The following is a 17,102-nucleotide window of genomic DNA, read 5'->3' on the forward strand; positions in this document are numbered from 1 at the left end:
TGTCCCCTCTGGTTGCTGTGGGGGAGAGGAGTAAGCGCTGAGGGGGCACTGGAGGCACTGTGAGGAGGGTACCGAGGCCACGCTAGGTGCCAGGCAAGAGCTGCAGGGCCTGGCATAGGTTGAGGGCGGGTGTGAGGTGAGGGGGTAGGTGTTTGGAGTTTTATGAAGCTAGTCCCATCCTTGCAGCCTGTCTGGGGCAGGGGGGGAAGTGAGGATGACCATGAGGCTGCTCTGTGTGGGGACAGTCAGGGCTGGGCAGGTGAGGAGGGTACCGAGGCCACGCTAGGTGCCAGGCAAGAGCTGCAGGGCCTGGCATAGGTTGAGGGCGGGTGTGAGGTGAGGGGGTAGGTGTTTGGAGTTTTATGAAGCTAGTCCCATCCTTGCAGCCTGTCTGGGGCAGGGGGGGAAGTGAGGATGACCATGAGGCTGCTCTGTGTGGGGACAGTCAGGGCTGGGCAGACCTAGGGGCTGGCTGGGGCAGGGATCTTGGGTCTTCCATCACATGATGAGGAAGGGGAGTGTATGCTTAGGAGCAACCAACATGGGTTCATTCGAGGCAGGTCCTGTCAGACCAACCTGGTTGCCTTCTACGACCAGGTCACAAAATCCTTGGACGCAGGTGTCACGGTGGATGTAGTCTTTCTGGACTTTAGGAAGGCCTTTGACACTGTCTCTCACCCCATTCTCATTAAAAAATTAGGAGATTGTGGTGTCGATGCCTACATAGTCAGATGGGTCACCAGTTGGCTGGAGGGCTGCACCCAGAGAGTGGTGGTGGACGGGTCATTTTCGACCTGGAGGGATGTGGGCAGTGGGGTCCCCCAGGGCTCAGTCCTCGGGCCCGCACTGTTTAACATCTTCATCAGTGACTTAGATAAGGGGGTGAAAAGCACCTTGTTCAAATTCGCAGATGATACTAAGATGTGGGGAGAAGTGGGCACACTAGAAGGGAGGGACAGGCTGTAAATGGATCTGGACAGGTTACAGACTCCAAGATGAACATGGGCTGCCAATGTGGGGACATGGTCAGGAAGGCTAACTGCATCTTGTCACGCATCCACAGCTGCATCATGAGCAGGTGCAAGGGGGTGGTCCTCCCCCTCTATGTGACACTGGTCAGGCTGCAGTTGGAGTACTGTGTCCAATTCTGGGCACCATACTTCAGGAGGGATGTGGACAACATCAAGAGGGTCCAGAGGAAGGCCACTCACATGATCATGGGGCAGCAGGGCAGGCCCTACGAGGAAAGGCTACGAGACCTAAACCTGTACGTCCTGCACAAGAGAAGGCTGAGAGGGGATCTTGTGGCCATCTATAAACTGGCCAAAGGAGACCAGCAGGCAATGGGGGGGCTGTTCCCCCCGAGCACTACTGGGAATAACAAGGAATAACGGCCATAAGTTGACAGAGTAGATTCAGAGTAGCTATCAGGAGGTGCTACATAGTCAAGACGGCTAGGATCTAGAACCAACTTCCAAGGGAAGTGGTGCTCGCTCCTACCTTGGGGGTCGTGAAAAGGAGGCTAGATAGACACCTTGCTGGGGTCGTTTGACCCCGGCATTCTTTCCTGCCCATGGCAGGGGGTCGGACTTAATGATCTGCTCAGGTCCCTTCTGACCCTACCTACTATGAAACTATGAAGTCTATGCTGTCTCCTTCCTGCAGGGCCCTGCAGACCAGACGCTGTGGGCAGGCACTGCATGTGAGCGCAAGGCAGCGAAAGCCCAGGCCCTGACGGGGAGGCTTCTCCTGGGGGAGACGGTGACTGCGCTGGATCCTGTGGCAGCTGTGGCCCTTCCCTTCACAGCCCTGCTGCAGCCTGAGGTGACGCTGGAGGAGCAGGACCTAGAGGCTCTCCAGGCAGGAGCTGCAAGGCAGGACAAGTCCCTGCTGTCATCCAGCCTGGGATGGGGCGGGGGGTGTCCCCAAGGAGGTCGACACCATGGTAGTAAAGCAGCAGGTACAGGAGGAGCTGGTTCAACATCAGGCGATCCGGGGCAGGAGGCGATGCAGGCCATGCAGCCCCCTCCTGAGCCTGTGATTCTCTCAGAGACCCCACAGCTGGCACCAGGGACGACCTCCAGACCCCAGCAAACTGGCGCCAGTGTTTCCAGGGCCTTCGCTACCTGGAAGCCGAGCGCCTGTGGGAGGTTTGTAGCTGCTTGTGGGAGCCCTGTCTGTTCTGTCTGGAGCCCCAGTGCCACAGCAAGGAGCAGGTCCTGGAGGTGGTGATGCTGAAGCAGTTCATGAGCATCCTGCTGGGACTGGGGGCAGTGTGGGTCAGTGCCATGACCAAGGGGTCCCAGCTGTGACAAGTGGAGGATGAGAAGCTCCAGCTGAGAGCATTTAAACCTGATCATTCATGCTGCCATCCCCATCTTCACCTGCTTCCTGTTCCCACAGCTTCTCAGTGACATATATATCTCATCCCCAGGTCACAACCAGTGTGAAGGTTGAGGAGGTGCTGTCAGACAAAATGCAGCCTACTGGGGCACTGCAGGAGCCTGGTGATTCCTGGCTGAAGCAGCCAAAGGCCCATGGTGTAGACAGGCCTCTGGAGGAAGCAGGACAGAGGAAAAACCTTGCACCTTGGGACAAGCCACCTCATGTCCCCAAAGAGGAACCCCTGCCCCACCAGGAGTCAGGTGAGGTACAATATGGAGGCCTGGTGTGGGTCTGGATGTCTGAGAGGCTGTCCTTCATGCAGGGGGGAGGCTCGAATGTCTGCCCCTGACGGAGATGCAATATTTGCAACCACGTGGCTGGCCTGGGACAGAGCTCTGATCTCTGTGGGTGGCAGCTCGCAGGCTGAGGCCCCTGATACTTCTTCCTGCAGGTGTGCAGCTCCCAGAGAAAGAGGTTTTATCTTGGTTGGGCCTTTTCCTACTGCCAAGGCAACAATCAGTGATCTAATTGTTGTCAAGGTGGATTTTAATTTAAATCAAATCAATTTAAATTGAACCCAGCATGCATCCCTGCCTGTGGCAGGAGGTCAGGTTAGATGATCTGATCAGGTCCCTCCTGACCCTAGCTACTATGAAACTATGAAATCATAATTTCAATCATGATTTAATCATTGGTCAGGAAGCCTCGATTTAATCATTGTTTTCTACAAAAAATTAATTCTTGTTTGATATCCTGTATTCATTTAACTTCTTGAAACTTTACACTTTTCTAGAGAGGTAAGGGCTTGACTCTGTGTCCACAGACTCACAGAGAGACCAGAGGACTGATGGGTGGGTAATCACATCTGTTATCTCTCAGCCCCATATACTGCTGTTGGGACCTATTTATAAAACTTTTCTAAAAAGGTTACATGATTATACTGTCTCAAATAATACATAATTAGATGTTATAATTCCTAGCCCATTGTGATGTCTTGAATCATAGAAAAATAGGATTGTAAGGGACCTCAGGTGGTCATCTAGTCCAGGGATTGTCAACCTTTTTAAAAAGTACACGCTGGTGGCCAGATGCCTGGGGCCGGGGTGGGGACGCAGGGCTGGCACACAAGCAGGGGGGGGCGGGGCTGGTGCACAGCCAGACATGGAGCAGGGAGGCGGGGATGGTGCGCAGGTGGGCAGAGCCAGAGTGCTGCTGCCTCCCAGGGACAGCGCAGGGAAGCTCACTGGGCTGGTTGGTGGTGGCAGTAGCCACCACGTGCAAGCTTCCCTGCCCACAGAAGGGTGGCACTGCTGTCACCTCACCCCACCCCAGCTCTGCTCCTGGGAGGCAGCGGCGCTCTGTCCCCACCCGCCTGCGTGCACCCCCTAGGACAGTTCTAAGTACCCCCAGAGGTATGTGTACCCCTGTTTGACAACCCCGATCTAGTCCAACCCGCTGCTCAAAGCAGGACCATCCCCAACTAGATCTTCCCAGCCAAAGCTTTGTCTAGCCAGGTCTTAAAAACTTCCAAGGATGGAGATTCCATCACCTGTCTGGGTAACCTATTCCAGTGGTATGCTATCCTTCTAGTGAATTTTTTTTTCCTCATATTTAACCTAAACTTCCCTTGCTGCAACTTGAAACCATTGTTCCTTGTTCTATCATCTGCTACCACTGAGAGAGTGTCTAGCTTCATCCTCTTTCAAACCCCCTTCAGGTAGTTGAAGAATGCTATCACATCCCCCCCTCAGTCTTCTCTTCTCTAGACTACCTAAGTCCAGTTCCCTCAGTCTTTCCTCACAAGTCATGTCCCCCAGCCTCCTCACCATTTTTGTTGCCCTCCACTGGACTCTCTCCAGTGCATCCACATCCTTTCTGTAGTGAGGGTCCTAAAACTGAACACAGAACTCCAACTGTGGCCTCACGACTGCTGAACAGGGAAATAATCAGTTCCCTCGATCTGCTGGCAGTGCTTCTATCAGTGCAGCCCAGGATGTTGTTGGCCCTCTTGGCAACAAGGGCACGCTGCTGACTCATCTTCAGGTTATTGTCCCCCGTCACCCCCAGGTCCTTTTCTGCAGAGCTTCTGCCCAGCCAGTCAGCCCCAGCCTGTCCTGTTGCAGGGGGTTGCTGCATCCTAAGTACAGGACTTTGCACTTGTCCTTGTTGAACCTCATGAGATTTCTTTTGTCCCAATCCTTCAATTTGTCAAGATCACTCTGAATCCTAGTCCTACCCTCCAGCATATCTACTACTCCCCCCAGCTTGGTGTCATCTGCACACTTGCTGAGGGTGCACTCCATCTCATCTTCCAGGTGGTTGATGAAGACATTGAACAAAACCGGCCCCAGAACTGACCCACAGGGCACGCCACTTGATACTGACTGCCAACTAGACATCAAGCTATTGACTACTACCCTCTGAGCCTGATGCTCCAGTCAGTTCTCTATCCAGCTTACAGTCTATTCATCCAGCCCATACTTTCTTAGCTTGCCTATGAGAATACTGTGGAAGAATATATAAAAAACCTTGCTAAAATCAAGGTATACCACATCCACTGGTCTCCCCACATCCACAGAGCCAGTCACTTCATCATAGAAAGCAATAAGGTTGAGCTTTAAAAGTTCTTAAGTTAAAACTATCTTTTATATAGATTTATTTTTTAAATAAGCATCTTTAAAAAACCCCAAAAAACTATTACATCAAAAAAATCTGATTTAAATTAAAAAACTGATTTATTTAAAAATCATTTACTTTTTGTCCACCCTGATTGCTGTTCTACTCACCCCCAGGAGCCTTCTGTGTCCAGTAAGGGGCTAGTGCAGGTGATGGGGAAATGAGACTCCCCAGTGGCCTCTGGATGCTTCAGGTACAGCTAACTCAGGCCTCTGTCCTACTGCAGATTCCCCTGAAACGGAAGAGACCTGGGAGTTGCCAGTATGTGGAAGCTCATCAGGCTGGTGCCCCGAACAAGGCCCTTCCCAAGGAGCAGGTAAGGAGCGGTGGCTCTACCCTTTCCAGCAGCAAGGGGTACCCTCCAGCTGTCTGCCAGAACATTTTGATGAGGAGTACTCTGTTCCCACAGGCTCTGTCATGGTGCTGTGATCAGCACCCTGCACTGAGATGATTACTGGGGCTCATTTCCAGCTTCATACCTGTGTAGGTCTGTTAGCCAGACCTGTGGGACTTTGATTCTTTCGCTGCCCCCTTCATCCATACACTGAAGCCTCTGGCTGCCTCAGGCCCAGGCTACAGGAGACTAGCAGGGCTTTCCCCATGCCAGCTGCACTAGGGCTTATCTATGCACTCCCTTCCGCACCCTGCAGGGACCCAGAGCAGAGCTGAGCAGCCTCCTGAGGACGGGCTTGTTAACCTGGAGCTGCAGAGGAGTTCCCCAGGGAGACTGGAGGAGAGGAACTCCGTGACACCTGAGCCAGGCCACGTGCGGAGGCGGCAGAGCAAACCTGCAAAGCAGGGGGAGAGCTTGGAGGTGAGCAGGGCACTAGGTCCAGTTGGGTGTGGGAGTACAGCTGGGGCAGAGCACAGGAGGAACCAGAGATGGCACACAGGAGGAGCCAGGCATGGCGTAAAGAGTTTCAGGTGCAGAGAGACCTGAAGAGCATCAAGCCTGTGGTGATGGAGGCTGCAAACACACCAGGATGCATTAGCAGGAGGTCCCTCCCAAGTGCAAATACCCAGAGGGTGCTGGCATGGGCAGGCCTATCAGTGCATGGAGCCGGGGCTCCCTGCCCCTAAAAGTGCTGCTCAGGATGCCTCAAAGGACCAAGCAAATAAAATGTGATGATCTGGGATAAAGCTGACACATGAACTCCTATGTGCACTGCTGCATCCATATCACATGTCAACAGAAGACGGGAATATTGCACCCTTCCTGTCATGGCTAAGCCTGCAGGTAGTTGTAATACAGAGTGACGGCAGACAGGGCTGTGGAGGCTGAAAGCAGCTGGAACGCTGAAGGTGTAATGTTTGTGCCTGCAGCTCCGGGAGGTGTTTGAGGACGTGGCTGTGTATTTCACACGGAAGGAGTGGGAGCTGCTGGAGGACAAAGACAAGGTGCTTTACCGGGACCAGATGCTGAGGAATTTCCAAGCCCTTGTTTCCCTGGGTAAAGCTCTGGTTCTTGCTTCTCCCTGGACCTATGTGTACTCTGAATTTTATTGTCGTCTTCCTGTTTTTCAGCAGTCTCATCCTCATGCACCTTTGACTGGACTGCTCTGTCAATGATCAGACTTCTCTCGCATCATATTGATAATATTCTCCTTCATTTGATTCACTCATATCTTCCCCATTCCTGCAGGTGCTGGTGCTTCCATATCCAGCAGTGTCTTGACAACATGATCTCCCTTTGCCTTCTCAACACATTCATATCATCTTCAATTCACTGTGCATAAATTCACTAACAGCTCTTCCTTGGGGATTATTTCTAATTTTCCCCTTCACTAGTGTGTCCTGTCCAAACACATGTAACAGTCCTAGTGTGGTCAGTTTGGTACTATCTAAATGCTTTTTTCTGCCTTTGGTTATGACCCAGCACAAGTTAATGGAAGCCTCATTAGCCTGTGCTACTATAACATGTGGATGGTGTATTTCCTCAACTCTTCCTCTAGTGGCATATGTACATGTGATGGAACCCTGGTACTTCTATCAAGGGGTCAGTGGAAGCTTCTGTCCACATTCCTTCCTGACATCTTCATCTCTATAGACCAGAGACTCTGGCTTTGCTGTATTTACATTAAGATCTGTGCTCTCAAGCTTCCTCTCCCATTCTCCAAAGTTTTCTTATTCTCCTCCTAAAATCCTTCTGCAGATCAGACACCCCTCAGTGTGATAATAAGAAGTGGGCTAGGTGCAGGGCTTAGTGAAAGCCATTTTTCTTTCTAAAGGATCTCCAATACAAGGACTTGTGTGCAAGGTTGAGGAACTTACCTTTTACTAGGTCAGTTTGCTTTTCTGATGCTTTCTTTCCCCTCTGCTTCCCCCAAAGGATTTTCTTAGGGAAGTTCTCAAATGCTTTCTGTAGCTCAATAAAGACCACATAGACCATTTCTACATTATGGGCTTTCACATGCCATGAAGTGTGTGTGTCTTTTTTGTCTTCTTTTTGTCATTTCCATGACTTCCAAGGAACTTTTACACCTGGCAGTATTTGCCAACCTGTGAACCAGGGGGCAGTAAGACAGGCCCTACGAGTGGAGGCTACGGGACTGGAACCTGTTCGGCCTCCACAAGAGAAGGCTGAGAGGGGATCTGGTGGCTGTCTACAAACTGGCCAAGGGGGACCAGCAGGCAATGGGAGAGTCCCTGTTCCCCCAAGCACTACCAGGAGTAATGAGGAACAATGGCCATAAGTTGACTGAGAGTAGGTTCAGGCTAGATATCAGGAGGCACTACTTCACAGTCGGGGTGGCTAGGATCTAGAACCAGCTTCCAAGGGAAGTGGTGCTTGCTCCTACCCTGGGGGTTTTCAAAAAGAGGCTAGACAATCGCCTAGCTGGGCTCGTTTGACCCCAGCATTCTTTCCTGCCCAGGGCAGGGGGTTGGACTTGATGATCTGCTTGGGTCCCTTCCGACTCTACCTACTATGAAACTATGGGCTGCCAATGTGGGGACGCAGGAAGGCTAACCACACCTTGTCATGCATCCACAGATGCATCACGAGCAGGTTCAAGGAGGTGATCCTTCTCTATGCGACACTGGTAAGGCCACAGTTGGAGTACTGTGTCCAGTTCTGGGCGCCGCACTTCAGGAGGGATGTGGCCAGCATCGAGAGGGTCCAGAGGAGAGCCACTCACATGGTTAAGGGGCAGCGTGGCAGACCCTATGAGGAGAAGCTTTGGGACCTGAACCTGTTCGGCCTCCACAAGAGAAGGCTGAGAGGGGATCTGGTGGCTGTCTGTAAACTTACCAGGGGGGACCAGCAGGCAATGGGAGAGTCCCTGTTCCCCCAAGCACTACCAGGAGTAATGAGGAACAATGGCCATAAGTTGACTGAGAGTAGATTCAGGCTGAACATCAGGAGGCACTACTTCACCATCAGGGCGGCCTGGAGCTGGAACTGACTTCCAAGGGAAGTGGTGCTCACTCATACCCTGGGGGTCTTCAAAAGGAGGCTAGACAGCCACCTAGCTGGGGTCATTTGACCCCAGCATCCTTTCCTGCCCATGGCAGGGGGTCGGACTAGATGATCTGCTTAGGTCCCTTCTGACCCTACCAACTATGAAACTCATCTCCGTTCCTGGGATGATCCTCCCATTTAGTGGGATGCTGGATTTAGTTACAGCTACAGTTATTATAATATCATCTTGTCCTGTGCCCTGGTGATGCTGATTTATCCTCTCTCCCAGAAATATTTCATTGTCAGTCACCTGTCACGGTTGCTTTTTACTGTCAAGGGTCCTCACTTTAAACCTTTGCTGAGCATAAGCTTATTTCCATTCCTTTAACTGGAGTTCCACTGATGAGATAAATGGAATCTATCCGTAAGTGTATCTATTGTCTCTTCATTTTGGTATTTTGAAAACAGTAAAAGCTTGATCTTTCTGCTTCCTAGTGCATCACAGATCACTGCATCTCTGTGGCTTTTCTTGGTGACTGTCAGTTTGATACCCTTTCTGTACCAGGGAGTGGTTGGTGCTTTGTTTCCTATGACCATTCCTCCACTACCTGTGTGACAAGGACCGCTATCTCTTCAAGCCTTCTCCCTGCAGCACCTTCTCTTTTACCCTAAACGCTTCCTCCTCAATGAAACCTTGAAATCATTGAATCCATTGCCCAAATCCCGGTTGGTTATTCTGCATCCAGCACCCAGTCACAAACACTCTTTAACCACTGTCCCAAACAGGATATCAAGGTCCCACACCGGATTTAATCTGCCACATCCAGCGAGGACAGGTGGAGCTCTGGGTCTGTGATGATGAGCATGGTGGAGAAATCTCAGGGTCGGAGGACCTGCTGCTAGGTGAGTTGTGGCTGTTCCCTCCACCCAACTCCCCTCTCAAAAATGCTCCATGCCCAGAGTGCCAGGGCAACCTGCAAACTGCTGACATGCCCTATGCAGCCATTGCAGGGCGATGACCTGAAATACAGTGCATTATACTGTAGTGTCCAGGCAAGTGTTGTTCCCCCCTCTTGAAATCCAGTGATATGGAGACAAGCAACTTTTCCCTTCTTCTCCCCCTAATTACAGCTGTTACAGGAAAATTGAGTTTGCTTCTTGTTTTTTCAGTCCAGATATGGTTTCCCTGGGATACCATGGTCTTAAATTTGCATCTTCACTCAGTAATGTAAGAGTTCATTCCCCAGCCCAAGGTAGCCATACCTGTTTAATACCCTCTCCCAGGACTTGATGGGATTTGTAGTCGTGTGTCGTGTCCCCCCCCCCCCTGGAAATCAAGATGCTATATGGAAGTCCTGCTGGACATGAGAGAAGCTGGGGCTTTTCCTGGCTTCTGGTCAGGTTGACCTGGAACCCAGGAAGTGTTTCATCATGTTCTCAGGCTGCATTAAATGGCTCCAGGGTATGGGTGGGATTCAGAAGCTTTCATGTTGTGGGAGGAAAGCAATCCCCCATGTTCTGCACCAGAATTTTCCCATTCCTGTTTCCTCTCTAGAGCCCTGAATGTCACAAAGCCTAAGACTCAGCACAGAGTCCAGGTTCAGGGTCATGGCAAGGCCTTACACCCAGTTGTGATTCCTGCGAAACAGGCCACCTGGGAGGGTATGGGTGGGATTCAGAAGCTTTCATGTTGTGGGAGGAAAGCAATCCCCCATGTTCTGCACCAGAATTTTCCCATTCCTGTTTCCTCTCTAGAGCCCTGAATGTCACAAAGCCTAAGACTCAGCACAGAGTCCAGGTTCAGGGTCATGGCAAGGCCTTACACCCAGTTGTGATTCCTGCGAAACAGGCCACCTGGGATTTCTCAGCAGAGGAAATCTCCATGGGCTCATTCCCTGCAGCAGACTTTGACTTGGAAGCAAGCAGGTAGCACAGCCGTGCTCCTTTGAGAAGAAAGAGCCACAGACCTCACCTCACACACAGGTCCAGGGGACACATGCCCCCCATGCCTCCCCCTGGGTGTGTGGAGCTGCAGGAGCCGCACACCCTGGACAAGTCATGGCTCCATCCTGAGCCCTGCCCCACTCTACCCCTGCTGGGCAGTGCCTTCTCTGTCCCAACCCCACTCCCTCGCTCACCAGGGGGGCTTTGATCTGCCCCCCCAGTCACCCCTTACTCCAGCAGACTTACCAGCTGGATGCTGCTTTCCAAGCTGCAAGGCTGCATATCAGCAGTTGGATCGGTATCGGCCAGTATCGCTCGTTAATAATTGCCCATTGGTATCAGCTCAAAAAATCTTTATTGGTGTACACCTACTCTCATGTCCTTGTCTCAGCAGGGCCTGAGGTGATGGGGCTGACAGTTGGGACAGAAACCTTGAGAGTCTGACTCTGAACTCCCCTGAGTAGGGAACATTTAGCCCAGCACAAGGACCTGCCTTTCTGTCACCCCCAGCACGTTGGGTTTTGGAAGAAAGACCTTGATTTCTTGAGGGAACACAAGGGCCAAGGTCCAGGCCTATTCAGGCCCATTCCAGCAGAAGGAATACCAATCTTTGCCCCTTGCCAGCAGGGCAGGGACTAATCTGGAGTTTCTCTTCCCCACGCAGGAAGTGCCTGGCTCCTGAACGGAGCTGAGGAGGAGACTCCTGTGGAAGGGCCTGCAAACCTGGAGCCACCATGGACTTCCCCAGGGCATTTGGGTGAGATGGACTCCCGGAGATCTGAGACGGAGCAATGGCCCAAGAGTCAGGGGAGACCCCAAAAGCAGATGAAGAATGTAGCAGTGAACCAGGTAAGATCTCCAATTGGGCATGAGAGTGGAGAAGGGGCAGAACCCAGAAAGAGCCCTGAGTGCAGGTGTGTAGATGAGAGACGTAAAGATGCACTGGAAAGAAGCCCTCATCCAAGCCAAGACAGTGGGCAGGGTGTCAGAGGGAAGCAGGACCTCACTGCCAAGCAGAGGGGCAGAGCCCAGCCCTGCTCCAAGGTCAGGAAAACCTTTAACTACCCATCCCTCCTGGCTCTTCACAAGATAGGAAACACTGGGAAACTCTATGTATGTGTCAAGTGTGAGAAGCTGCCTCTCAACCCTGGTTGCTTACCTCCAGATCCATTCTGAAGAGCTCTCCCACTGCTTCACCAAATGTGGGAAGAGCTTTGTATGCCCCTCAGACCTGGACAAGCACCTATATGGACACAGGGGGGAAATGTCAGTACCGCTGTGTAATGTGTGGTAAGACCTTCCCCCATTTTTTCTCCCTGTCTTAGCACCAGCATGTTCACCTAGGGAGGAAGACACACTGCTGCACTGAGTGTAGGAAGAACTTCATCACCTGGCAAGACCTGTCCCAGCATCAGTGTGTCCAGAGCGGAGAGCAGTCACACCATGGCACAAAGTGTGCAAAGAGTTTCAGGCAGCTCTCCAACCTGGCTAGGCACTGGTGCATGCATGCAAGGGAGAAGCCACATCAGTGTTCAGAGTGTGGAAAGAGCTTCACTCATTCCTTCAGCCTGACTCAACACCAGCGTGTCCACACAGTGGAGAAGCCATATCGGTGCCTGGAGTGTGGTAAGAGCTTCACTCACTTCTTCAGCCTGGCTCAACACCAGCATATCCACACAGGGGAGAAGCCATATCAGTGCCCAGAGTGTGGTAAGAGCTTCACTCACTCGTTCAGCCTGGCTGAGCACCAGCGTATCCACACAGGAGAGAAGCCACATCAGTGCTCAGAATGTGGGAAGAGCTTCACTCGCTCCTTCAGCCTGGCTCAACACCAACGTATCCACACAGGGGAGAAGCCACATCAGTGCTCAGAGTGTGGGAAGACCTTCAACCATTCCAGAAACCTGAGAAGACACCGGCTTATCCACACGGGAGAGAAGCCACATCAGTGCTCGGAGTGTGGGAAGAGCTTCACTCGCTCCTTCAGCCTGGCTCAACACCAGCGTATCCACACAGGGGAGAAACCACATCAGTGCTCGGAGTGTGGGAAGAGCTTCACCCGATCCTCCCACCTGATCCAGCACCAGCTCATCCACAGAGAAGAAAAACCACATCAGTGCCTGGAGTGTGGGAAGAGCTTCACTCACTCCTTCAGCCTGGTGGAGCACCAGCGTATCCACACGGGAGAGAAGCCACATCAGTGCTTGCAGTGTGGTAAGAGCTTCACTCACTCCTCCAACCTGGCTCAACACCAGCGTATCCACACAGGAGAAAAACCGTATCAGTGCTTGGAGTGTGGGAAGAATTTCGCTCGCTCCACCAGCCTGGCTCAGCACCAGCGTATCCACAAAGGGGAGAAACCACATCAGTGTTTAGAGTGTGGGAAGAGCTACACCTACTCCTCTAACCTACTCCGGCACCAGCTCATCCACACGGGGGAGAAGCCACATCAGTGCTCAGAGTGTGGGAAGAGCTTCACTCAGTCCTTCCTCCTTGCTCAGCACCAGCGTATCCACACAGGGGAAAAACCATATCAGTGCTCAGCATGTGGGAAGAGCTTCACCCGATCCTCCCACCTGGCCCGGCACCAGCTCATCCACACAGAGAAGAAACCATTTCAGTTGCTCGGAGTGTTGGAAATGCTTCCCTCGCTCCTCCAAACTGACCCAGCACCAGTGCATGCATATCTGGGGACATCCATAATCCTTCCAGCAATGCCAGAAGGGCTTGGGGACATTTGCCTGCTCAGCACCCACCAGTGTCTTAATTCAGGCAAGGAGCCTCATGCTGGTGGACTGAGTTAAGCCATTGTTCAGCCCTTCTAGGCCCTGCAAAACTCAAAGAACACAGAGGCTGGCCTCCGAGTTTTGATGAGTGGGAGAGGTTAAAAACAAACACCTTGTGCAGAAGCCAGCCCAGTTGCTTGGGGAACTTGTGAAATTATCTTTAAATCAGCCTGGGCTTTGCCATCCCCATTATTCTGTAAAAGCAGGCAGTGCTCCCAGGGGAAGAAGTGCTTTTACAATAGGGTGTCTTCCCTAAGACATCTGGCTCTAACTGACACCCAAGGACTCTTCTTGGCTACCTCCCAGCTTTGTCTTCCCTCCTGAATCCAGGATTCTGGTATTTGAGGCTCTTGAGTTGCAAGATGTGGGACATTTATGTCTAGGAAAGCATTCCCTGCCCTATACCCCAAACTTGCCTTTCCTTCTCACCAGATTACCCCTTTCCCAGGCCTGCGCATGCCCATCAGGGTCTACAAGGAGCTGCTGGCACGACCAAAGGGAGCCCAATTTGGCAGGTTTTGGTTGTCATCCTCTCCAGAATTTTGCACTGGCAGGTGACGTGTGTGTTGGCTACAAAGGACCGACACACATGATCATAATAAATTCTAATTTATTGTATGGGATATGAAGTTACCAATAAAATCATAAAGGCAGACTTTGAATTATGGCGGGGTACTGGCTACCTTAACACACACTGACACATACTTACACACAATTACTGCAGTAGTAGTGTAGCACTGATGTCGCTTATACCTATCCAAGGCCCTACCGGCCTCCTGTTGATGGACAGTTGAAGCTTGTCCGTGGCAGTGTCTTGTTCATAAGGGGGTCACCAGCTTTGTCCTGTCTCAGTAGGTTGGGTGCTGGATGAGAGGGTGACACTGACGGTCACGCTTCACTGCCTTTTATCCCTTCTCTGGCAAACTTCCGTGATTTCCCCCAGCATCATCTTGGCTGCCCAATGTAGAGGTCACTGTCCTGCATGGGTCTTGAGTAGTGCATGACAGCTGTCAGTCAGTCACTGGGGTTTCTCCCAATGGTGCAGTTTAGGGAGTCCACCCTTGACTTGATTGACTTAATGGCTGTATTGTAATGGGTTACAGGAATAGGCAATAGGGTGGGTGATCAATCTCCTGCATTGATTAACTCAAACCGGATAGTTCCTCCTATCAGTCTGTGGCTTGGAGCTGTTAATTATTGCTGGTTAATTGTAACTGCAGCTGGATCTGCCTATTATAGTTTCATAGTAACTAGGGTCAGGAGGGACCTGATCAGATCATCTAGCCTCACCCCCTGCCACAGGCAGGAATGAATGCCGGGTTCACAAGACCCCAGACAGGTGATCATCTAACCTCTTTTTGAATTTGTCCAAGGTAGGGGTGAGGACCACTTCCTTAGGAAGTTGGTTCCAGATTCTGGCCACCCTAACTGTAAAATATTGCCTTCTGATCTCTAACCTAAACGCATTCTCCATCGGCTTATTACCATTGCTCCTCGTCACCCCAGATGGTGCTGGGGAGAATAGGGCTCTTCCTATTTGCTGATGATCTCCCCTGATGAGTTTGTAGGCAGCCACCAGGTTTACTTAATCAGTCACTCAGATTTGCTCCCATTCATTCAGGAAACCAGCCCCAATGCAGCAATGCAATTCCAGTGATTACAATTCCAATGCAGTCTTATAGTAATAGTTCTAGTAATACAAGGTATGACTTCAAAGAAAAATATATTTGTTGAAAGGTATAAAATACAGAATGCCAGGGTAAAGATGAGACGGATGAAATATAAAAAGAAATATACTTTAATCAATAAATGCACATGTGAGGTAATGAGGATTAATGGCTCCTGGGGACAATAAGATTCATAGATGTTAGGGTTGGAAGGGACCTCAGTAGGTCTTTGAGTCTGACCCCCTGCTCTGGGCAGGAAAGCGTGCTGGCCCCAGCCAGGTGCTTGTCCAGTCTCCTCTTGAAGACCCCCAATGTAGGGGAGAGCACCACCTCTCTTAGAAGCCCATTCCAGATTCTGGCAATCTTTACTGGTGAAGAAGTTCTTTCTAATGTCCAGCCTAAATCTGCTTTCTGTCAATTTGTGGCCATTAGTCCTAGTTACTCCAGGGGGTGCCCTAGTAAACAGACCATCTCCTATTCCCTGCTGCCCTCTTCTGATGAATTTATAGGCAGCCACATGATCACCTCTCAGCCTTCTCTTGTGAAGACTGAAGAGATTTTGGTTCCTCAGTCTCTCCTCGTAGGGCCTTGCCTGCAGGCCTCTGACCATACAAGTGGCCTCCTCTAAACCCTCTCAATTCTCTGCATCCCTCTTGAAGTGTGGCACCCAAAACTGGACTCAGTACTCCAACTGCGGCCTGACCACCACATAGAGGGGAAGCATCACCTCTCTGGCCCTGTTCGTCACGACAACTTGTGTTCATCTTGGAGTCAACTATGACTCCAAGATCCCTTTCTGCTGCTGTGCTGCTGAGAAGGCCCTCCCCCCGCCTGTAAGTGTGTTGGTAGTTCTTTTTGCCCAGGTGCAGCACTTTGCATTTGTTTTTGGTGAACTGCATCTTATTTCATTCTGCCCATTTTCCCAACCTGTCCAGATCAGCCTGGATCCATTCCCTACTTTCTGGTGTGTTAACTTTGCCCCAGAATTTGGTATTCTCTGCAAACTTGGACAGGATGCTCCCTACACCCTCATCCAAGTCATTGATGAAGACCTTGAATAGCACCGGTCCAAGGACTGAGCCTTGCGGGACTCCACTGCCCACATCTTTCCAGGTCAATATCAACCCATCCACCACCCCTCTGGGTGCGACCCCTAAGCCAATTTGCCACCTGCCTGTTGGTGGGCTGGTGTCCCTCCTGTGTTTATCTATCATCCAACTGGGAGATTTGTCTTGGTCTGTGTTTAGGAATACAGATCCAAATAACTCATTGAAGAGCTCAGCTTTGTCCCCCCTCTCTGTCACCAATTGGCATAGTTTGTCCTGTAGGGGTCCTATGCTATCCTGTGCCTTCCTTTTGCTCCCTATATACCTGAAGGACTTTTTGTTGTCCTTCATTTTTGTCGCCAGCCTGAGTTCCATGCTGCTTTGGTCTTCCTAACTGATTCCCTACAAGCGCAAGCCAGGGAGTATACTCCTCCCTGGTAGCTACCCCCTGTTTTCATAGCCTGTATACCTCTTTCTTTGCCCCTAGGCTTTCCTAGACTTCCCTGTTCAGCCAAGAGGGCTTCTTGGCCCCTTTGCCCCCCTTTATGTGCAATGGGATTGTCTCCTTCTGCGCCTGTAGGATCGCTCCCTTGAGGGCCCTTCCTGGACCCCCAATTCGCCAATGCTCTTGAGCTTTAACGCCTCACTAAGTACTCTCCTGAGCACATTGAAATTAGCCTTTCCAAAGTCTAGCACGTCAGCCCTGCTGGGTAGTTTACCCACCCTTCACCAGATAGTGAATTCAAGCAATCGATGGTCACTGTCCCCTAGGTTGCCTTGTACCTGCAGGTTCCCCACCAGGTCATTTCCCGTAGCTAACAAGTCCAGCAAGGCGTTTCCCCTAGTTGGACCATATACCTCCTGTGTTAGGTGGAGGTTCTGTATGCAGGTTGAGAACCTACATGAGCAGTTAGATTTGGCTGACTGCTCCTCTCAGCAGATGTCAGGGTAGATTAGGTCACCCATGACAACCACATCTCTCAACCACATGGCCTCTGAGAGCTGTCTGGAGAATTCCAGGTCTAGCTCATCCTCCTGGTGTGGCGGTCTATAGTAGACCCCCACTACCAAGTCCTTTTTCCCCCCGACCCCTAGCACTCGGCCCTTGATTATACAGGATGTATATTGTTCCTTAACATAGAGAGCAAGCCCCCCCCCCAGCTTTTCCCCCCCTCTATCCTGTCTGTACCACCTGTAA

The 17,102-nt window shown here is 51.3% G+C and overlaps 1 pseudogene; it reads left to right on the plus strand.

Moving 5' to 3' along the window:
• The window catches only part of LOC102379869, a 15,901-nt pseudogene extending 1,573 nt beyond the window's left edge, over window positions 1-14,328 (plus strand).
• Window positions 14,329-17,102: the final 2,774 nt, after the last annotated feature.

Source organism: Alligator sinensis, unplaced genomic scaffold (assembly GCF_000455745.1).
Source record: "Alligator sinensis unplaced genomic scaffold, ASM45574v1 scaffold1334_1, whole genome shotgun sequence".
NCBI classification, from domain to species: domain Eukaryota; kingdom Metazoa; phylum Chordata; order Crocodylia; family Alligatoridae; genus Alligator; species Alligator sinensis.